General features: G+C 46.9%; 1 long non-coding RNA gene across 2 annotated transcripts in view; it reads right to left on the reverse strand.

Moving 5' to 3' along the window:
• Nucleotides 1–23,992, reverse strand: part of LOC142902108 (uncharacterized) — a 70,966-nt gene that overhangs the window by 12,450 nt on the left and 34,524 nt on the right. The window contains exon 5 of one of the 2 annotated variants that reach the window (XR_012929051.1): nt 23,399–23,984. The exons of the other annotated variant lie outside the window; for it this stretch is intronic. This is a non-coding gene — a long non-coding RNA (uncharacterized LOC142902108). Of the gene's footprint in view, nt 1–23,398; nt 23,985–23,992 lie in introns of those variants that run through there. 2 annotated transcript variants of the gene reach the window in all.

Genomic DNA, 23,992 nt, shown 5'->3' on the forward strand with positions numbered 1-23,992 from the left:
GTACAATCACAGTATGCAAAATAACAATTTTATACATTTGTACTAAATCTAGAATATAAATATGAACGATAAATGTCAGATTTTGCTAAATGACCCACTTTGCATATTAATGTCTGGTTGCTCCATCACACAGAACCAAATGGAAGTTACATTCCTTTTTTAAATTTACATTTGAGAAATGTTTCAATTCTATAAACTGCTCTCTTTGACACACACGTGGGTGCCGCGCACGAATGCACGCGCGCACACGTACACAAACATTTACATATGTTCTTGTTCTTATTTGTTATTGAATTCATGATTAGAGGAACGATGCCGCGGTAAGAGCACCTTAATTTGATTTGTAAATCATCTTAACCCTGCACAGCTGCAGAGCCGCCACAGCCCCGCGCTGCTAATTACACCGTTTGCTTCTTGGATGTCCAACGCAGCCACTGAGGATTCGCCCGGGTCAGAGGAGAATTAATAGTGCATTAATCAACACGGGCTAATTAGCTAATAACATGTTAATTAAATCAGGTATTTAAAGTGCTGAGACGTGTTACGCTCCCCTCACTGTAGACACAGCGAGACGGTATCTGCATAACTGTGGTGGGAGGAAGTGCAGCGATTCCACCCACGTCGTCCCACGGAGGTTTCCCTGTTTGTGTTGCCACTTTTCCGGCGGTTGACCTACGACCCCGGCAAACCTCACCACCCCGACGAGTCTAATTTCTTCTCCCGCGGGATCGGCCGTGACGACTTTACACTCAGGAAGCCAGCGCGGATCAATGTGGCTGTTCAGGGCGGCGGACTGGGCCGTTGCTTCATAGATTCCACTGAGCAGGATTGGGAACGGCAGGAAGTCGATAGCGCAGCTTGTCTTTGAGGACCCGACTGGGTGAGTTAGTGTTGCAGCGCCGAGCGCCACCTCGTGCTTTTAATGAAAAATCAATACACCCCCATCATGTACGCGGTGTAAAACGCTTGACCCTCAGATCGACTCTGGGGTCTTCGCTCCCCGCCGTGAGTTTCCAGGGCGGGGCTTATTTTTGCACCGGTCGCACAGGCAGCTGTTCCTGTTGCATCAACCTCTGCTGGGCTTCAGCTGCGAGGCTGCGGCCAGCACCTGAATTTCCCACCAGGTACAGGAAATGAGGTTTGGGGGGGAGGGGACCAAAAACGACGGGCACTCTGCAAGGTAGACTGGCCGCCAAATGATGGTGCTAATGGTTGCAGCTTCTCCACCAGATGTTGCCACGTGGCTTTGGGGATTTGCTCCCATTCTAGCCACAGTCGCAGTAATGAGGTCCAGGACCGGCGCCGGGTCGCCGGGTCTCTGGCTCGCAGACGGCGTTTGGCCCGTCCCAAAGATGCTGAGTGGAGGTACAGGTGTGACGATCGGGCCGCTTCCTCCCCAACAAACTCAGTTTGTCGTTTATGAACCAAAATTGGAAACAACTGTTTTTATTATTAATCTAGAAAATGGCCTCAGCACATTTTGGGTTAGGGTTACAAATTCTACACAGGGTATTCAATGAAGTCAGACAGAATCTGGGAATTAACCAAAGAGTTCTCAGTTACCTCAAAGTACCCCAATGAATACCTATTTTTATTCTGCAGGTTGTACATATTATCTACCTAGAGTAAATCTGCACCTGTTGTTGATTAGACTGCTGTATCTTATAGAGGGCTTTTGACTTCTGAAGTCACAGGATTTCAGCAGAAAATCAAAGAATTTGATAAAACACATCATTATTATTATTATTATTATTATTATTATTATTATTATTATTATTATTATTATATAAGAGCATATGATGTCATTCTTCGACTGATTTTTTTTTGAGAGAGAGAGAGAAAATGAGAATGAAACATTTTGGTCACTTGTTGTCCAGTGAAATGTGAAACGCAGTGAAAGCACCGCCATGCTGCGCACATTGTCCAAGCATAAAAAAATTCAAATGACAAATGCTAATACATGTGATTAAGTATGAAGTCAAATTAGCATTTAAGGCAACAAGGCCTCAGTCACACAGGTGAAGATATCCTGGATGAGCTGTGAGGTAAACGGGAGCTTGTTCTTTTAAGCATCCACACATATCTGAAGGTTGAGCCGTTGGCTCTGATTCAAGGAGCTGAGGTGTGAATTTGCGAGCCGTCCCCGCGGCTCTCATCCAACCTGCACAACAGACGCCGTGCGACGTGGGAAAAAAAATCAAAAAAATCAATCGCGGATTTTTCTCTACTCCCGTTCACGTGCGTTAATCCCTCCTCCCTTCCTCCCCGGGTCGGCCCCGCCTCCCCGCCGACTCTCAGACGCCTCACCTTTAAGGGGGGAGGCCACAGATCAATACGTTTGACGAGGAGGCAATAAGCAGCCCTATTAAGTGACAAAGGTTTACTCTGTAACAGCTGGGCTGGCGCGGGAGCCGAGCTTGTCTGACTAATGAATCGTGAAACAATCAGGCAGTAGCCATTTGTGTTTAGATCTGTAAATATGGCGCGGTACAAGTGCCAGACCATCGCTGGCACTCCAGCTGGGGCCACAGATGGTCTGGATTGGAGGCGAGGCGCAGGCAAAGCGCTCGCTCCTCCGGCCCACACGGCACCGCACCTCCTCTGTCTCTGAGTGACAACTTCACTTTCGCGCTAACTTAGCCCGCCTGCCCCACGTTGGGAGCCAGGATTTTTGCCGGGGAGGAGAAAAAAAATAGAGAAAGAAAGAAGAGACAGAGAGAGGGAGGGGGAGAGAAGGAGAGAGAAAAGCCCTGACAGCTCCTGAATGGGAGCCCAGCCGATGAGCAGTCCTGCTGCAATCCTGTGAAGGCAACCAGGGGGAAGTGGAGAGCCAGGCGGGGGAAAGGGGGGGAACGGCCGTCGATGATGCTTCTATTTAAAGGCGCGATCAACCTAATTAACCTTGGGATGCCGACGACTGGCGCCGCTGCAGCGGCTGGTCGGGGAGGTGGGAGGAGCCTCATAAATCTCACTAATAAGAATCGCTTTTTCAAATATGAGCACGACGAGCGCGCGGGGCTCCGGCCATTATTTGGATTGAAAATACTGTACGCGGTATTCCTTATCAGTCCAGCTGGGGAAGGAGGCGGCCGGCAATGTGGCGGCGGCGGTGGCGGTGGCGCCGGGCTGCAATTCACGGTGCTGACAGCTGAGTAAATATAGAAACATTTGAGCAGACAAATAAGAATTCATTTCCGAGCCTTTTTGTCATTTGCCTGCGCAAGTGATTGAAATGCGGGCGAAATATATTCCGTTGCTGTGAGAATAGCGGGGGGGGGTGAGAGGGGTGTGTGTGTGTGGGGGTTGCTCTTGTCCTTGACAATAGAGCTGTGGAAGAGATGAAAGCTTTATTTAATCTATTTTCAAGGTAAAATGATCTTCTGCCGCTTTATTCCGCCGGAGCGGTTACGCGGCCATTACGCCGCCACCGAAGTCCATTAAAGTGGATGACAGACGTTGTTTACAACCCCGACGGCTTCCCATACAGGCGGGCCATGCGCCATTATCGCTGCATACTGATGCGGCGGCGGCAGCGGCGGCGAGCGGCGGGTAGGATTTGCCGTTTATCAGCGTTCATGGGGGACGTGCGACGGTCTTCTCTCGCTTCCTCATCTTTTTCTTCTTCTCTTCTTCTTCTTCGTCGTCTTCCCGCCAAGGACTTTCAGAGTCTGCGTTGGAGTCACAGCGCAGGTTGTCATCGGAAAGGTGAAGGAAGTGCAAAAGATTGTTTCCAGATGTGGGGCTGACTGAGGTCAAGATATTTTTGTTATTTTTTGTTGTTGCGCATTTTGGTTCAACCAGTGGAATTCCAAACCTCGGGTTGAACCTGGCAAAAAATAAATCAAAAATAAAGAATCAGGAACAAAACACAACACTGATGACGGCAGCAGTTGATTCTTAGAAGAAAAAAAAAAAACACTCTTGGTTCTCTCAACCGTCCAGCGTTTGCGTTATTTCGTCGAACCCAATCACCTCTCAACACGGCCGCCGCTTCCTGACGGAACCATTACCTTAATACAATTTGCATATTCTCCTTCAGCGTGACGCGACGCTGCGCGGGCGTCTCCGTGTTCCGCTCCGCCATGTGCTGGATGATATTTATGGCCATATAAATGTGCAGCGAGCGGCTCTGCACAGCCTCGGCCTGTCTGGCACTGGTAATAATAGCAGAGCCCAGACCTCCTGTCCTTGCCCCTCCAGTCCGCCCAATACATTCCTCAGCAATGGGACATTTTTTTTTTCTTTTTTTGGAGCGCGACGTTAACTGTGGTGACCTGCAGCGGCGGCGGCTGGAAATGGCTTAACTAAACTGTCAGATCTAATAAAGCCAATAAAGAGATCAGATAAATGTTTATTGCGCAGTGGGAAAAGATCATTTCTGGACAGAAATTGAGGATGACCTTTCCGGATAATTCCTCGCCGTCTTTTCCTCACCCCCCCCCCCCCCCCTCTCTCTTTCCCATTCCCTCCCTCCCTTCCTCCGCCCTCCTCCCTTCTTTCTTTTCTCTCTGCCGGATAAATAAGCGGCTCCCCTTTTGTTTCACGGCTGATGAAGCCTTGCTGACATGGGAGTGTTGAAACCTTGCTCCCTCTCCTCTCTTTGTCTCCTCGTTTACAGGAGCCCACTGAGTGGTGAAGCCGGCCGTCCGCTCTCACTGTCACGTCAGTCGGATTAAACACCAGCATCTCGGCCCACAAAGCACGCAGAAGTCAATATTTACAGCCTTTTAAGACGAATGCAAGCCGCGTAGTTTTGCAATTCCAAAACTATTCTGCGGACGGTGGTAGTTGTGCTATGTTATGTAACACAACACTTCCAAAGGTTTTGCTGGTTGCTGTAATCGCTTTCGTCATATGAGTAGGTGCCTTCCCTTCAATTGTCAGTTTCTGGCTGAAACAAATCAGGTCGTGGGTCTTAGCCAGTGAAGAAATCATCATCATCAATGTGATCAGACGTTGGCTTCTTCCCAGCAAACCTGTTGTTTTAAAGTCGGGGGTAGATGTACTAAAAAGACACTTTTGAAACCACTCCGCCCTGCAGTGACGTCTGAAATGTAGTTCCGGCTATGAATTTCCCTTGAAAACAACTTTTCCATGTGATGCTACAGAGTTGCTTCATAGTGTTGTGAAATGCTGTTTTGGAGTTGTTGGGTTGTGTAGTTGTATACTTGAGTTGTATACTAAGAGACTGGTAATGTTGATAATCAAATAGAAAGTAACAGCTTGTAGTGAAGTGACTGTAGGGATGAGGGCAATAGGCAAATTTGCCAAATTGTTGAACTATCCCTTTAAGATACATGTGTTTGTGTGTGTGTGTGTGTGTGTGTGTGTGTGTGTGTGTGTGTGTGTGTGTGTGAGTGCGTTGCGTTTTTGCGGGGGTGTTGGCCAAAGTCCCTGTTCTGGTGAAGTCCTGTGCAGCCTTTCACATGAAAGAAAAAGTGAAGAACTCATGAAATATGGATGAAGACGCCAGCAGCACCTGCACCTCTTGGGGTTCACTGCTGAACAGATGTGGCGTGATGAGATCAGGTTAGGGGTGTGTTCAACCAAGCTTCCTGGCGGCCTGGCCCCGCCCCTCCCCCGCCCCTCCTTGGCCTGTCCTCTGAGCTACATGTGGCAGGGCTGCCTACTGCTTCCAGTGACAAGCCAAGCTGTCGGCTGACCACTTCATTTCTGATGTTGGCAGGCAGAAGCCGGGCGGCGGCGACAAGCCAGTGTGTGTGTGTGCGTGCGTGCGTGCGTGCACGCACTCACACGCTGGGTTCAAAGGGAACGCCATCCCAGAAGTGGAAGAGTTTCCAAATGACCAAACACAGGCTGCTCCACGAGTGTTTGCTTCGCCTCGTCTTTGTTGTCTCTCCGTCGTCGACTCACACGTACGTCATTGTTTCTGTTTGTCTTTCACGCTCTGCCTTCTTTTCTTCTCTTCTTTGTATTGATATTGGTATTTCTCTTCATCTTGGCTGCTGTTTCCTCCTTTGGAATTCAAATGTATTTTTATCCCGCTTTACCTCGTCTTCGGTTGCTCAGTTCCTCCAGAGTTCTCCCTTGTTGCCACTTCTACAACAGCCTCTTTTCTTTCCAATCTCCTTCTCGACCTTTGATCCTTAGCGTTAAAGCTACTACGCTGTGTCGAAATAAACAATAGCGCTGCTTTGCTACCTGCCTTTCACTACCTGTCCATATTCTGCACCAGTTTAGCTGGCAAAACTTGATCGACCCTGATGAGTGGAACTGCGCTGAAGAGTATCTGCACCCCAACGAGACCGAACATCCTACACCGACCGCACACATTTCAGAAAGGGTGGGTGGCGTGGCCCGGGCCGTGTGCACTGACCTGTGACATGTTGCGCCGCTTCAATTAGCAGATGACTTTAGCCGCCATCACCTGAGGGGACGTGCAGGAGGTTGACTGTGTTGGTGGCACAGATCAGAACGTTGCTGTGTGACGTGTTAATGTGTTGTTTTGACATCCTTTGGCTTCTTGTTCGTTGCACAGTGTTTAATACTGTGTTCCAGAGGGATACTTGCCTATTCAAGCGTCGGAATTCACACTTTAACCTTACCGAAACTTTTTTCTTTTATTTCTTTAAAATGAAATTATGTCCACGTTTTTGATACCAGACAATGTGAGAGGATTGCTATTTAATGTGCCGCTGAGCCGCCGGCCTCAGTGAGTTTGGGAAACTTGTTAGAACTTAAGTGCTGTCACAACATCGGAATGAATTGCAAAATAATGAACATTTCATTTAACTGCAGCAAATTAGAAGAGAATGGATCCATTCTGGCACCTGACCAGGCCCTGCAGTCCGCTGGAGATGGAGCCATTAACGGCATTGAGGGGGGGTGTTCTTGCTAAATCGTCCCATTAAAAAAAAAAAAGATATGAAGCGCTGCAATTGAATGGATGATTCTTTTAGATTGTCTTAAAAATCAATTTGGCCGCTTGAAGGGCCGGCGAGTTTTATTTTTTCACGGTGTTGTTCAAACACTGGACTTTTCAGGATGATAGAAGGACCTTGTTCTCGGTCACCATCCAACCAAAACGCATCTTCGGTCTTTAGTTCAAGTGACCGAGTCCTTCCCATGACAGCAACACACTGCGACACAAGCAACAACGATTTCCTGTCGGAGGTCAAGTTTAAAAAACAAGCGCACACCAGAAGATAGTAAAGACTGATGATGACGGGGGGGAATATTGGACGATGGTCTCCTAATGGCCACTGTCAGATCCCATGACCCTCCTCTGAGGTAGGCAAGGAGGACACAGGGATTAGATGTGAAAATGGGGGCCTGGGAGCGGTGAGCGGTGCTGCGGTTCTTTACGGCCGTCGTAAAAGTTCACCCCAGCGCCATCTCTCACAATCCATATTGACAGGAGCTTTTAGAGAGAGAGGCCTTTTACAGCACGGGCGAATGGAGAGAGGGCCATATCCTCTTCCTGCCTTAGGTGCAACATACCCTTGTAATAGGCCAAGGAAAATATAGACTTATGGAAAATGAAATGGGGCATGAATGACCATAAGCGTGACAATTACACCCTTCGGAAAGCGTATATTTGTGAAGATGATTCCGAGCGGTGTCGGCCTGCACAGGTACAGGATCTTCTTTATGCTTGAACTCTCCTTGAACTTGGGCCGAGCATCACTGGAGTGGGACGTGGCTATCTGGCCCCTGCATCTGGTTATTTTAGCTCCAATTTGCGGCCTAATGCCACAATTACCCTGATCTACGGCTCGAGTCACCCCTTTAATGGCTCACTGTCAAAATCAGCACATTTCAGAAGGAACGGCGCGTGTGTCGAGAGGGAGAGAAGCTGGACTTTGCTCCGCCGGTGGCTTGATGGATGAGGGGAAGTGCTTTTCTGTTTCATAAACGGCGGCGTGAAATGGACCCCGGAGTTAAGGCGAAACCAAATAATAGACGGGGGAATGTCTGATTTAGACTGGAAATAAAGATTTAGATAAGTCGTAATGTTTGTCGCGATGGCCCCGCGCATTAGAATAATTGGGATTAATAAAACTATGAAACAAAGCAGAGAAAGCCGTTAAAGCCCGAATCACTTTAGCTCCTCGCTACGTGCGACAGAAAAATAATTTTCGGTTATTGCTCCCGACAGTTTCCTGTTTTTATTCTCGGTCACATATTATTATGGCGAAAAAGACAAACTATTTTTCTGAACAAAGTGCTGATTAATCACAAATAGCTAGATTCCGTATTTAATGTGATAAAGGTTAGACAGCAAATGGAGTCGAGGACGAGGAGAAGAGGCTCCAGGAACTCTGGCTGGCCCAGGCTCCTCTCGTGGCCCATGAAAAGCAGCCCCCTCAAGTCCACTCCATCACTGGATGGCTCCCTGCCCTCGCTGCGGCGTGACTAGGACAAGGATCAGTGGCGCTAAAGGACAAACTGGTGGACACCAGTTGGTTCCGCCGGAACCGGAGCGCATTATTACCCCCGCAGCACAAGTGGAGCGAAGGCGGGAGGCCAGGAGCCTGCTTTTCTGCCGCGGCTCGAGTGGGAGTTGCGAGAAGCAGATGGCCGACCCCAGCAAGACATTAGCGGCGGAGATTTGAAAACATCTTGAAGCTGCTGTCGCCACGCGGAGGCCGTGGTCAGGAGGCTAATGTGAGGAAGGCAGAGGCACCGGCCCGGCTGCGAGCGGCCAGAGTAGCTCGGATATTCAGCAGCAGCTGTGCCAAATTTACCAGGGTTCCGCACACTCGCGCGATGCATTTGTTTTGGTCAGTGCTGTGAGATTCAAAAGGTCTTTGCAACATGGCCTGCATCCAGACTGCAGAAGCAAACAAGTCTCATATCAGGCGAGGAGAACGAGGCGTGCAAGGGGCTACAGGCTGCTGCTACTATATCTCTTAGACATTAGATTCAAAATAAAAGGACGCTTGAGTGCACTTATGCTCATTTATACTATACATTTTATTCAATTTTCTTTCTTAAAATCTAATCTACAAACATGCAGGCAGTTCCTGTTTGCATGTTACTCACGCCAACTCATTCTTAATGCAGTTGCCGCTGATGCTAAAAGGCACAAATCAATGTTAATAAACTGACCACCACCGCTCCTCTTGGTCGCCACAGTTTCAGCATCATCTCCTCCTCCTTTTCCACACTCCTCTGCTTTTCAGAATGTTATCACTCCCGCTTGTTTTCCTTTTCTTTTCTTTTTTTGATGCAGATTTCCTCCTTTGTGCTGAAACCAAAAGGTGAACAACCCACTCACTCACACTGTTGCACACGCCTGCTGCAGCAACACACAAACGCACAAAGAAGACACGCAGCCAAGGTGACACGTATCATTGTCTCCAGTCTGCTGGCTTTTGCGCTGGGGCCAATATTTCTCACCGGGGTGTCATGAGACTTGTGAACAGAGGGTTCGGCTATTCCTGGACTTTTTTTTTTTCTCTCTCTCTCTCTCTCTCTACACCTGCGCCTGGAGTGCGCCGAGGTTGGCATTTCAAACTTTATCACCTGTCACTAGAGAGACACTGGCTGCTCCGGAGCGCCCTGCTCCCTGCCGCCACCAACCCCCTTCCTCCTCCTCGGCAGCCTCCTCGCCAGTCGTGACTGGGAATCAAAGCGGAGCGCTGGTCCCAGCGGGAGGCTGCAGCCGCCGGCCAGCCGCCCTCCGTATTGTCTCCCGGCTCCTAATTGATTTGAGGGCTGCGGAATCATCTTGATCACGTAAAGCTCGACGCTGCCTTCTTACATATCCGTCAGTCGGCCGGCTGGATACAAAGAGCGAGTCGGTAAGTCACCTATACATATGAAGAGCACACACGCGCACACACCCTGTTGAAAAGCCCACACGGCCCAGCAAAAGCAGTGAAAGCAGCTGGAAATGAGGTTTATTTAAAGGGCCATTTACAAAATTAATTAACAGCCTGCTGGGACGTTTTTACCCTGCAGTATTTTAGATTTGCATGTGTCCCTGTGTTTGTACATGCAAGTGCTTGTGTGTGTGTGTGTGTGTGTGTGCGCCATGCCGGTCTTTCGGGTACACAGTGATCAAGGTGACACATCTCTCTGGTCTCCACAGGGGGTGTCTGGGCTCTGGAAGGCCATGGGTGTCACGGCAACAAAGTCCAACACTGGATGATGTCATCGCACGCACGCACACACACACACACACACACACATACACACACACACACACGCACACACACACTGCCCATCAAACTGATGCTTTCTTGTACCTTTGACACGGGTGTAAACAAAGCAAATGTGAGGCGGCGTCAGAGGGCGGAACCAACAGCTGGCTGGCTGGGGAGAGCTGACAGTGAGTGAAATCTAAGTGCCCTTTGTGACATCACAGAGGGACAATTTTTCAGAAATGCACATTGAAGGCATATACAGTATATTTTCTAGAGAGTGGAGCCACCAAAAGAGACGGAGGACGGACGGACTTCTCTCCAAACGTTTCACTGGGAGGCTGGGAGACACACGATGACTTTCAGGAAACACTGATGAAGTGACTTTTGTGTCATATGGCGCCATTTGGCCGCTAGAGTCACTCAATTACCGGGAATAATCAAGAAGAAGACACACACAAACACACACATATGCCGGCATGCACAAACGCGAGCGCAAACATACAAGAAGCCGCCTCTCCCTCGTCCTCGCAGCTCTCCGCCGTAAACCCTTCCATCCCCACACCCACACGCTTTCACCCTCTCGCTCGTCCAAGTCCCTCTCTCTCCCCCCGACTCACTCACCCGCACCTACACGCACACACGCACACACACACACACACACACACACACACAAACCTACTCGACCAAACTGCTTGAACCACTTGCCTGCCAGGGAGGCAAGATGGCCCTCCAGCCCTCCAGCCAATCAGACAGCTTGGCTCGCACTGGAGATCACAAGCCAGCTGATCCAGCCTCCGTCGTCTGCTCTTCTGGAAATATTTGGACGCCGTCTCAACATCGCCAGTCGAGCTCTGCGGATCTGGGCCGAGGGGGGTTGGGGAGGCGTTGGGACGTGCGGCGCAATATCAGATGTGATTATGTAGAACCAACAGTGAAAAAGGGGAGAAATAATGAGGATGAAGATTTAAAGTCAAGCTTCGGTAGAGACGCAGGTTTCAACACAGCAAAGACAGAAGCCTTGAGAAATAAAACACATGCGCATCTTGACACAGTGCGGCTGACAACTTCTCTCAGGTACAATATTGTGTAAAATCTCCCAGACAGCCCAAACTAGCCATGCTTGTTTTTCTCTCTCAGTCGGACAGATTCTGCCGTCTCGGGGCGTCGGCAGCAGTTTGCGACGCCTCGAGACGGCAGAATAAGCATCGTGTCACACATGGGCAGCGACAATGAGCGGCGGAGCAAGTGAGGAGAGTTGCGCAGCCTCACGCTCTCCCGGTCTGCGTCTCAGCCTGCAGCTGGCGGCGGAGACGCCGATTTAGACGCTAAAGCAGCATGTGGCTGAGAGAGAGGGAGAGAGAGAGAGGGAGGGAGAGAGAGAGAGAGAGAGAGAGAGAGAGAGAGGAGAGAGAGGAGAAACATGCTCAAGTTGTTCTACCTCCAGATTTGCTCTCTCAAATAGAAAAATGAATCCGTGGAGCGGAGCAACAGTTTTCCACATGAGAGGAAAGACTGTTTTTAGAGTGAATTGATTTACCTCTCTGTTAACTACACACATTTAATGGAGGGTTAATGTAGGCATGATGTATTAACAAAATGCATTCAGTAAGATGAATCAGTAAGATGAACGATGGACTAAGATATTCACACAATTATGTGTGTGTGTGTGTGTGTGTGCGTGCGTGCGTGCATGTGTTTTCTCTCTTTGTACACATCCAGGAGTCTGATGAATTGGAGATGCATGATGTGAGTATGATGAGAGTGGCATTAAAACTGGCTTATCTGTAGCAAGAACAGCGCTGTGAGAGTGAAGCTGGTGGCAAGGACGTCACATTTAGAATGAAAATTGCACTCTGTGATGTAAAACACGTGACAACAGCTGCTTGTTTAACACTATAGTTGCCTCTGCTACTTGGGACATCTTTAAGGTTAAACATAACACATTTCACTGTGACACCATCACGCGCACACACTCCCACACACACACAGTCTAAAGGTAAGGGGGGGTGGGGATTGTGCAAGGCGGGTCTACTGGGAAGGGAAACCGCTGTGTGATTATGACGAACAGTTTAAGCTGCAATTACGGCGGCGGTGCGACGGCAGAGGAGACATCAGCAGTTTAGACAACAATTTGGGAGGCGGCTGCAGCTGGGGCCTGTTTTAATGCAGTAATTGATAGACTCCGCCAGTCACTACCGGCTTCAGAATTAAAACCCCAATTATCATCATTAGCCAGTCCCCTAATTGCTGCATCAAATGGGCATCAACGTTTTTTTTCCCCCACTTTCTTTCTTTTTTTTGGGGGGGGGGTTCTTCATTATAAAATTACACTTGTAATATCTAATTTCATCAGCTGCACAGTGACAGCGTCCACTCAGGCCCCCGTCAGAGAGAACAGGACAATGTTTTCCTCTTAAGTACCACTCCGACCCACATGCACGTGCGCGCGTGCGCACACACACACACACACAGACACACAGACACAGACACACACACACACACACACACACACACACACACACACACACACATCATAATACTGCTACTTGGTAACCATGCAATGGATGTTTGTGAGACAGGAGGCCTCGTTTCATTTCCAAGAATTGTTTCAAATGCCAAAGACAATGTCAATGTCGTCCTACTTCCCATGAATAACGACCTACAATTATTCCTGTATTGAAACTAAGTGCATTTATGATGCGGTGATGATAAAAAAAAAAAAGCAACCTCACAGGAAGGTAAAAGTCACCCTCTGATCCCTGAGAACCAAATAACACGTCTAGTTGGTCAATTAGTCATGTTTATGAGGCTTTTACACAGAGCATTGTGGGTACAATGTAACAAATGTTGGTGTCCACAGAGTAAAGTTTGCACGTCACTTCAAAAATCTGGATGCTGAACAGTTGTGAAAGCACTTTTTTATCCTAGGATTGTCAGGGTCTCCTTGCCCCCAGCATTTCCTGTCTTTGTCTGTGTTAATATGTGATTTTGTGATGCGTTTGTGTGTTTTATAACACAGTAGGCAGCAACAAACATGTTCCACACTCAATGCTGAGCAAGCTTATCTCTGGCCAGACCGACACAAGCTGTGCTCACATGTGTTTTAGGACGTGTTTGACTGACTCTGTGCCCTTGACAGCGGTGTTGAGCTGCTGTTAGCCAGCTGCGTCAGACACAGTAACACAGCAAAGTTGGCAGTTTTCACCGTGCAAAATATCCTCTCATGCAGCAGAGATAACTTGATATTGAATACCCAGATTTGATGAAAAAGTTGATTAAGAATAAAAAAAAATAGTCAAACTGGTGCAGGCAGAAGTCCAGTTTGTCAGCACTTCTATTAGTGTGTTTGAGTCCCATATGCAAGTTTTAACACTATTAGGCCTGACGGCGGTAAAAGGTAAATTAATGAATGCGTCAGACATCTCCTTTTTTTCTCCCCAGGAATATTTTTCTCACTTAAATTTGGCCCAATTAGAGAATATTAATGATTGTTAAGCGTGCATATGCTGGAGCTGGAAAATGGGAAGGTTAATAGACAGGCACCATCACGCGATCACATTTATCAGTTTCTATTTATCTCTCCTTGGGAGGTGGCAGGTTTACAGTAAATACCTTCTGTCCCCCTAATTTCCTAATGATGGTGATAATGATGGAGAATGGCGCAGTCATTAGCAAGGACAGGCTCTGTGCATCACTCTGTCAGCGACGTCTCTCCCGGGCCCACAATGAGAAGTGATGGGGCCCAGCTGTTCCCCACATCCTCTCCCAAAACTGCCGAACCTCTCCCAGAGACGGAGGGAGGGAGCGGGAACGAGAATTTAAGGACGTGGCGGTTCGGAGGAAGTGCAAAAAATCAAGAGCCAAAGAGGAGAATGAAGACGTGAAGAGCTGCCAGCCACCGGTGGCTCCCCAATCTCCAGATGAAACGGTGAAAAGATCACATGAGCAGAATCGACTCTCAAAAATAATCGATGCTGGACTGAACCGCTTACACAGGTCTAGTCTACGTGCATGAAGACGAAGCGCTGAGTCTTGCATCTTCAAAAGATAAAAGCAGAAGTACATCGATTTCTATGTGGCCACAGGTCAGAAGATTAAATAGTAGAAAGATGTGCGGAAACAATCTAAAGGCCAGGATTGCACCCCAGCTGTTTTAAAATCGTCCGTGTTTGAAATTAGAGAGTCACATTACAAACCTCACAGTCTGAAGGGTTTGGAAGGAACATGGAGGCATCAGATCACATCTACATTTCGTTTTTGGACCACTGCTACCCATCATGTGATTCAAACTGTCTCCAGGGAATTCATACAACAAGAGATGCGATTTTGTTTCTTATTTCTGCAGTGCAGCCAACAACTGACTGACTGGTGCAGCAAATTTTAACAATCCTAAAAATAACAAGTGTAATGAATCGGTGCAAAACGTAATCAAGCTGCCAGCGTGCAACTGGACTACATCCCCCCGCCCCCTCGAAGAATGAACATCAGTCAGTCCAGTGGGTTCAGCAGCAGAGTGACCTTTTCCCTAAACCCTCCAATAAGTCTCAAGCTGACAGGCGGAGCGAGCAGATGATCCCGGACTCCTCCTCCTCCTCCTCCTCCTCCTCCTCTTCCTCCACGGCGGCGGGGTGCAATATGACAAGTGAATCAGGCGTGTGGCTGGCGGCGGCGAGGGGGAACTTGTGTCACTCTCGACCACTGCACCCAAGAAAATCAGCCGTGAAGTTTGGTTGTGGGCAATCTGACCGCTGACACCGTGGAGCTGTCAGCGCGATGCCCTTCCCCTCCATCACGCCGCCGCTCCGCCCTCGCACCGCTCCCTTACACCTGACTCTCACCGGGGGGCGAGGGCGAGCCAGGAGTGTGATTGACGCCTCGCTCAATCTTCTGTAAACACCTTGAGATCTCGGCACCTCCAGCAGGGTGGGAGTGTGTGCGTGGGGGGATCAGTGACTCGCGTGAAAAGAGGCCTCTTCCTCCTCACGGCCTCCTGGCTCAGATCTGCTGGCGCCTGCTATGATACACCCCTCCCCCTCACCCCACTCCCCCCCCCAACTCCCAACCCAGACTTGTCAGAGGGAGTAACAAGATGCTGAGTGACTTAGCACCTCTGGAAATGTCAGCCCCGGAGCCGGCGGTGGGGCCGTGCTCAGACCCTCCCGCAGCTCAGCTGCACTGGCTCAGCTGCTGCCTGTAAGGAGGCGGGAAGGACGGATGACACACACGCTCGACGAGACAAGCAGCAGAGAGGCGAAGAAGAACCCCCACTACCCCACCACGCCAGGCCCAGATTTTCCGCCTTTGTGTTTGCTCGCTTCTTCTTCTTCTTCTGTTTTTTTTTTCAACCCGGAGAAGCAAGTGCATCTGCTGTCGTCCAGCTGCTGCTGCTGCTGCTGCTGCTGCGGCTCAGACCTCTGCTGCCCCGCTGCCCAATGTGCATGGGGGAGCTCCGAGTGAGTCCAAGTGAGATGATGATGATGATGATGATGATGGTGGTAGTGGTGAGCACGCCTAAGCGGCTGATGTTCTTACTCTGGTGAATCGTGTTCAAGGAGGCCTCGAGTCGCCGAGGAGACACCCACCACCGCGGAGGGCTGTGTTCTTTTTTTCTCTGCCCTCTCAGGAAAGTTGAGGACGGCAAACACCGACATATTTAGCGCCGCATCCGTTCAAGGATTCGAGCAGGAGAGTTAGTTTGACGAAGCGTTAAGGAATCGGGGGGGGGGGGGGGGGGTGCAGAAAAGTAAGTGCTGATAAAAATAAAGACGCTGGGCAGGCAGCGCGACGGTGAAGCGACAGTGAAGCGTCGGGGAAGTCTAATGGGATGTTTACCCACCGCCTGCCCGCATCTCCGCCGCTACATTGACTCTTAATTCACATTTTCTGATTCATAGAGGCGCGAGCGTCTCACTTTAATCAAGGTTCCTTCCTATCGCACGGCCCACTCATCCCCTCCATCTCGCTGCCTGCCAGTCCCTTTTTTCCCCCACAATGCACATTAAAAGGGGGGAGAGAGAGAAAAAAAAACATAATCAGTTTTATGACAGACTATGTTTTTAGCACATGATGAGTGAATACGGGATTTTATAAATGGTCCGTCTCTGTCCTCAATCTCCCGCCGGATCCGCCGGGATGGAAGGCAATATCAGCCGAGAGGACACAGTCTCAAGGGTGAACGAGTGCAATCTGATTCCTGCTATTTATCATGTTTGTTAGCGTAATAGAGATTCCAGTTGTGACGCATTCACACCAGACATGACCAGAGGAAAAAAATAAGAGTTTGTCGCTCAAAAGCATCAGCATTGAATCAAATGAATTGGGCCAAATGTTTTTGTTCATGTCTCAAATGCAAATGGGGAGAAGTGGGAGTGGCCAGTCAGTTGAATATTAACATATTTTTTTTTATTTTAAATGGATATACTCAGTCTAAAATTGATAAACACACACACACCCACACACCCACACGCACATATATTGCTTTCAACTATTCCAAGTAGAGTCACGCCAAGTCGACTCAATTCACCTCTGTTCATCTGTAGTTAATCTATCAGCGCTCAACCCTGATTGGTAATAACCTGGGATGAGCGACGTGTGATGTGATGGGCCCAAGACTCATGTTGGATGGTGTCAGTTCACCTCACAGTTTGTGTCCACTGTCAGTCAGTCGCCTCCATCGCACTGGATTTGCATCCTGATATTTTCATTTAGTTGCCATTTCAGCACACAGCGAGTTTGTAGTTGGTCGGACCAGGTAGGTAGCGCCTGGGAGCTCAGGAGTCGCATGCTTTATACCGAGTTGAGTCCACGTTAATTTGAAAAGTCAGAAGCCTGATTGTGTTGTAAACCAGAACAGTTGAAAGAACAGCCAGCCACGGTCTGGCTAATACATCAGTCGCTGCAGATCACAGTGCCTTTGTCACTATAGGTCAAACAAAAGCTGCTTCTTTTTTCTCTTTTAACGTCCGTAAAGTTTAGCATTCCTCTCTCAGAGGTCAACTACTACATTGAATTCCTTGCTGGATGCCATTATTATCTGGTGTCCAAAAGGACTAGAAAGGCTCAGGTTCGCTAGATTAAGGTTGGGGATTTCTCTTGACCTTTCACTCAAATGCCAGGCTGTGAGGTGTACAAGCTTAATTAGATTTGATCTTCTTCCTATGCACTGTTTTTTTTTTTGCCCCTCCTCCCACCCCAGCTCATCTTTGTCTAGCCACATTTTGGGATCATAATTCCCCCCTCGCCCATTAGCAGCATTAAAAGAGGAGGGAGGCCGTTTGCTAACGATACGGTTAGCGAGGCTTAAATAATTCTTTTGTTTTCTTGGTGAAACGATTCTGCCTGACGGCCACAACTGTTGCATGGCTTCGCTTTGGAGGGAGCCCCCCACTAATGAGGAAAACAGTCTCCCAAAGTTCCATTTCACTGATGTACAGTACATACATCGCCTGAGAGGGGGACAGGATTTTGACACGCTCTCCGAGCTAATGCAGCCTCCAATTCAGAGTGACATTTGCCATTATCTCCATGCCGAATTTAACCAGCGACAAAAGCAGAAGAAACAGCTCAAATCATGCCCAATTAACGGAGGCATCAAACAGTGAAAATCCTAGCAGGAGATTTTACGGGCCGTGCACGGAGAAAGGTCAGGCTCCAGTGGAACAAGGCAAAGTCACAGGACTTATTAGGGCTAATGAGCGCTTTCGTTAGAGCGAATTAACGCCAGTACATAAGCATGGAAAAAAAAGAAAAGAAAAGAAATAAAGAGTATCAGTTCAGGGACTTGGGTAAACACTGTGACCCAGACACAAACTTCCAGTGTGTAATGTTTCCCTTGTAATGGTCTTTCAACACAGACATATCCTTGAAAATATCCATATCAATAATGTTAAACATGAAATTAATTCTGCTCTAGCTAATGTATGAAGCCAGTGACAAAATGGTTATAGCTCTCTTTTTTTGTTTCAGTTCATAATTTTAAAGGATCCTTACATCTCTTTCTGGGAGAGCCATAGATGCATTAGTTTATACATGTATGCCCACAATATCATTCATTAGGTCATTAAATCATGACCCTGACTTCTGGAACAAAGGAACCAAATGTTTGCTGGGAAATACAGACGGATGTTTACGCACCGTGTCCTTCTCTGCAGCGCTGAAGGTGAAAAGGTGTCACGGAGATGAGCTGTGACACCAACAAATGAGGCTAAGCGGCGTCGCAACGAGGAAATGAAAGCCACATCTCCGTTTCCAAAACACACAGACAATCGACTCCTGGGGACCAATTCCACACAGAAAAAAAAAACACCATCTGACTGAAACACCACAATTTTGATGCCTGAAGAGAAACATCAGATGGAGACCGAAAGCTCATCACTAATTTATTAACTACTACTACTAGTATTACTACTATTTTATAGACTGCAACTATAGCATCAGTACCTTGGAAATTAAGAAAGCATTTACTGCTAAAGTTACCCAACATCAAACCATGGTCCTTTACCGTGTTGTAAATAGACATTGGAAATACTGGAAAATATCCTTACACCACATGATAAGATCATGTCTCAAAACATTTTAGAAACATTTAGGTCCAAGCAATACATCTGCTCCAAGAAAATACATAAAGCATTGTATTTTTAAGGCACATTTTGCCTTGAAAATACATTTCGTCAAATAAACAAATTCCCTGGCAGCCTTTGTCTTGTTTCAAAATAAGTTTCTATTTTCTTCTTCTGGTTCCATTTGTACAAAGTCACAGCATCTTCTGTGTTTCCTGGGGAGAAACTGGAAGCAAAGAAGTGCTAAAAAACTTCTTTCTGCAAGCTGCTGTCCCATTCGGATGAATCACACTCTCCCTTTGTAATCACTCAGACGAGACCATTTTTTTGGACTCCTGATGGTGACGAGCAACGTCTCTACATACTGACATCCCAGCCGTCACTGCGGAAGGTGGATTCCATTAGAGAACAACAGGGACGGCGGGCCTCTCGTTCCCCCAGGTCCTAAAGCAGCATATGACACGACGCCTCAGGGCAAAGGGAGTAAGTCAGCCAGACATAATCCAGTGGACGAGCTTGGCGAGAGGCAGACTCACTTAATGTGCGAGAGATATTAATGACAGGCCACTGCAGCAGCGGTATCTTTAATAACAGGGTCCCGGAGTAAATGACTTCCAAAGGCCAAAAGAAAGAGGTGCAGAGTGGTGCAGCAGTGTATTAAGGTCACATCAAGTTTTAAGTGTTGCCTCAGAGCTGGCAAAGGCGTTTAGCATCACGGACGTCTCAGCACGCAGCAAGACGCACTTTAGTGCCGTCCATAATTTTATTTTTTTATTATTTTATTTTTTTTTACAAAATTGTGGCTGAAATATTTAAACAGTTTTATCCGATGATCAACATCATATTGTATAGACATCTAGAAATATGATCAGAATTGTCAAGATTTCCATAACCACTAGATATGGTCACAAAAACACTGTCACAACCTCGTCTTGCGAAATATACAAATATCACACATTTGAAATGGTGAAATTGTGTTGAGGGAAATCAGATGACACGACTTATCTTTGAGGAGTGATAGCGCATCAAAAACAATCTAGGGAGGGAAGCTGTTTGAATATTTCCACATTAAATTGTGTGTTTTCTAGTTGCTGTATTGGCATACTTTTCTTCATTTGCCTATTTGGGAGAGATGATACACATCAATGTCGACATTATACTGTACTTTCCGCGAAATTAATTGTCTGCACATTTGTGGTAGAAGTGTAAATAGTAGTAGCAATAGGAATAGCAGCAGTAGGAATAGTTGTAGTAGTAGTAGTAGCACTAGTTGAAGCATTAGAAGCAGGGATGGCAGTAGCAGTAGTATTAGTAATGACAGCAGAAGCAGTATGAGTTGTAGCAGTATTAGTAATGGTTGGAGTGGTGATAGTAGTAGCAGAAGCAGCAATAGAAGTACTAGTAGCAGCAGTAGCAGCAGTACTAGTAGTAGCAGTAATACTCATAGAAGCAGTAGTAGTCGGGGGATGGTGGGATGGAAGGGTTGGCATATGGTCACATGAGAGGCCCTATCACGAGACTGAGAGCCAAAGCTCCGCCTTCTGTGTGACATGCAACGTGGCAACAAACACGGATGGCGTGTTTCTGAGGCTTCCAGGTTGTGTCCATGGATGGTGGACGGGTGAGGGAGGGGTGTGTGTGTGTGTGTGTGTGTGTGTGTGTTGGGGGTGTGGGTGGGGGGGGTGAGAGGGTGGAGGCGGGGTTAGGGATTCTGGGTACGTGTGACCATGGCCTGAATTGAAAAGCGCCACCTTTTGATTTTGGACGGGCCCTTGTTCCTGGCAGGCTGGCCGGCCATAAGGCGGGGTGTGGCCTGAGGATAATGGCAGCAGACGGGAGAGGAGTTCGACAGCTGGCGAATTCTGCCCCAATATGTTTCCATGAAACAGGCGAGGAAATTTCAGAAGACGCAATGCCCGAACGACACGCTCGGCGGCAAAAGGGAAGATTAAAAATAAAATGAGTTAACATCTTGCCTGTTTCACCCCACGATGCACATTTCAGCGCGAGGAGAAGAAGGAGGAGGGGGGGGGACTGGGGTACGACCATTCAAATTTACGGAAGGGGGTGGGGATGGGTTGGGGGAGGGGGGTGAGGGAGAGCTTGCAGTTAATTAGAAGAAGTCATGTGTCACCTCCTGAAGCTCGTTCAGAACACACAGATGTGGCCTGGAGTGTTATGAGCTACTTTTCATTATCTCCCTTTCTCTCTTCTCCCCGCATGCACGTCCTGTTTTCCCATCTTAAACATATTGTGAATCTAAAATGCAAATGACCTTCTGTTTTTTCCTCTCTCTCTCTCTCTCTCTCTCTCCTCTCCTCTCCTCCTACCTCCAATCACTGTGCCTCTAATGAGGTGTAAAATATGTGCATTAATGACAGAAAAGTTATTTAGATCTGGGGGAGAGTTAATTGGTTTTAATCACAGCCTACATCCATCTGGTTACGCGAGACAACAAACTACTTCATCCTGACGCCTCATTAGACCTATCGCGAGTCACCGCGGCTGAAGGAGACCAACTTCCTGTTCGGCAGCGGCATTGTTGATCGGATAATGAGGTTCTCGCAGTGCGATTGTCGCTTTGCCGTCAGCGTATGTATTTTTTTTTTTTCAGACATCAATTCAACTCCCTAGATTAATAGCGCTGCCCTTCGCCAAGAAAAAAAAAAAAAAGAGGACCTCAATTAAATTTAATTTCAGCTAACTGACAAAATGTTTGATGTTTTGAGAAATTTTTGGTGTTACCTAAACACTTCTGCAATCAAGGCAATTAAGAAGAACCTTCTTGTTTTCTCAATCGCAAGTTTGATTGCTGTGAAGTGTATTTTTGATTCAGCAGCTCTCAAGTTAAGTAAATCAGAAATAAAGAAAAAAAAAATGAAATCATTGTTACAGAGTTTCTCATCCGCAATTACATGTTGAAAAGTTGTCTGGGAAAAAAATCATCAGTTTCTTTCTGCAGACTGGTTGTCAGCAGTGGTTAGTTTCATTTCAGTCTGCCCATCCTCAGCTCCATCCACTGGCACCAACAAGGCTTTTTCCTCCACTGCACCCAATAAAGTGGCCGGTGAGTGTATTTCACAGAAAGGTGGGAGCTTGCGTGTCGCAATCAAATGACATTACGGCGCAATTAAGTGATTTTATTCGATAATGAATGTGAGAAAACATGACGGCGACCAATTAATCGGTTCATCATCTGCGTTATTTTGTTTCTGGTCTGAAAAACATTTGAGCTAAATCGAAACACCAACTTAGTTTCCAGCTCTTTTCTTTTTTTTTGCAACAGATAAAAGCCACATCTTCATGTTTAAAAACATTAATTAGGCCTCTGGGGAGCCGCCGGTTCTGTCCGCTCCGGTTTGGGGAGTTTTTGTTGATGCACGAAGCCTCAGTGACTGCAGCACTCTGCCATCCACTGTTGGTCTCTGCCGGCGGAGCCTTAAGATGCTCCCACCATCTGTTGGCAGTGTGACCATGTCCAAAGGACCATGTTTCCGAGGATCCTAACAGGCCGAGAGCTAAAATGTGTGAAGTGCAGGCCTGCTAATCTGAAGTGTTGATAGGAGGCATGAAAACATTCCACGTGTGATTTACACCAAAACGAGGAGCTGACTGGCGATTCTGCCGCGATCTGGAGGAGCTGGGCCGCCACCTTCGAGCTCCTCTGCTTATGGCCACGTTGAAGGTGCTCACTTTATCTTTTCCTCCACCACTTTCACATCGACTTTTGTCCGTTTTGTTCATACAACCTCATTCTCAATTATTTCTACGGTTTCCAAACTGAGGGAGCATGTGGGGTAAAGGAGCAGTTGGGTTTATACCCGCACGCCCCATTCATCACAGTCTTCGTGCCAAGCGGCTGCTTTATGAAACCCAGTGGTTTTAATTGTCATCTACCATTAGTCTTATCTTAATTCTAGCTGTCAGCTCCGCTGCTCCAACGTCAACTAAAATGTTTTTTAAACTACTCTGAGAGTGGAATTTGTTTTGCTCCTGACTAAATAAAAATAATATAAATAAAGGGGGGGGGGGGGGGAGCAACAAAACTACATGTTTAAATTGTAAAACCTATTTCAAATGTTTTTTCTTGAACTAAAGGAAAATCTTTCTTGGATGTTTTTTTTTTTTACAACAACACCCATCTTATCATTATGTGTTTAGGTTAATTCTGAAGATGGGTATGGTCGAAGGCTTGTGTTGCACAATTTACTGAACTGTAAATTCCAGCAGCTGCAGCGATGGAAACTGCTGTGGTAATAATTAGAGAGATCCTTAGCATATTTAGCTAAATTAAGCATTCGGATAGGCTCCATATTTCCAGCAGTGTTTCCCGACTAATTAGTTTAGCATTTTTTTTTCTTGCTGTGTCATAACACACACCCTTGCGGTTTGCATTTGATTTGTGATTCCCTGCTCATTTAATCTGATTGACATTTGTAAATATACAGGAGCTGAGAGCACTGATTTCCAACTAACTGGAAAGTGTACAGCGGGGAAATGGTGCGTGGTGACGATCATTAGGAAACAGCGAAGCTTAATCACGACAACAGCCAAATGCAACTGGTGCTGATAATTCTGTGCTGACTGTGGACATGAATTTTGATTTCTTCATTTAAATAAATAAATGAATGAATAAACAATAATTTAAAATGAAAATGTATCCCATGACTAAACACAGAGGCAAAAGGAGGCATCAGGAATTCAAAGTACAGCATAATTACATTTTTGTAGTGTAGTTAATCGCTTTAACGTCACCTTTTTCCTCTCATCAAACTGTCTTAGTTTGTTTTGCTTCATATAATTCCCTTATTATTTGCTGTGTTGCTGTATCCAGCATCACGCAGACCAGACTCGATTAGAAAGAGAATAATGAAAGTGCTTCTTTGATTTCTTTCTTCCAAAGTGCATGTGTTAAGCTGCTTTTTGGAGTTTACATATTTAAAATGTATTAATTGTAGTTGATTTTTTTTGTAAAAGACAAAGCTATGAAATTGTAAAATTGTATTGTTTTGTTGTATTATTTAACAATATTTAAATTAAATACATTATTTGAATCTGTCTAAAATAAATGATAAAAAAAATGCTAAATTATAATATTTCCTACAATACTTTGGAAAAAAAATGAGGTAAAATACACTTTTACTCAGTTTATATTCTAATGTGCTGCTTATATTTTTTTTCATACATTTTTTTGGGATCACTGCCTACGCCTTCTCCAAACCACCATAAAAGTGCCCTTGCAACAGGGTTGCATCATGGGAATGAACGCTGCTGGCTACGATCCTGGCGTGCAGACACACAGAGTGCTGAGGCTCTGAAAAA

The sequence above is a fragment of the Nelusetta ayraudi genome, unplaced genomic scaffold (genome assembly GCF_046127955.1).
Source record: "Nelusetta ayraudi isolate G7.1 ecotype Tasmania unplaced genomic scaffold, CSIRO-AGI_Nayr_v1 ptg000092l, whole genome shotgun sequence".
Classification (NCBI taxonomy): domain Eukaryota; kingdom Metazoa; phylum Chordata; class Actinopteri; order Tetraodontiformes; family Monacanthidae; genus Nelusetta; species Nelusetta ayraudi.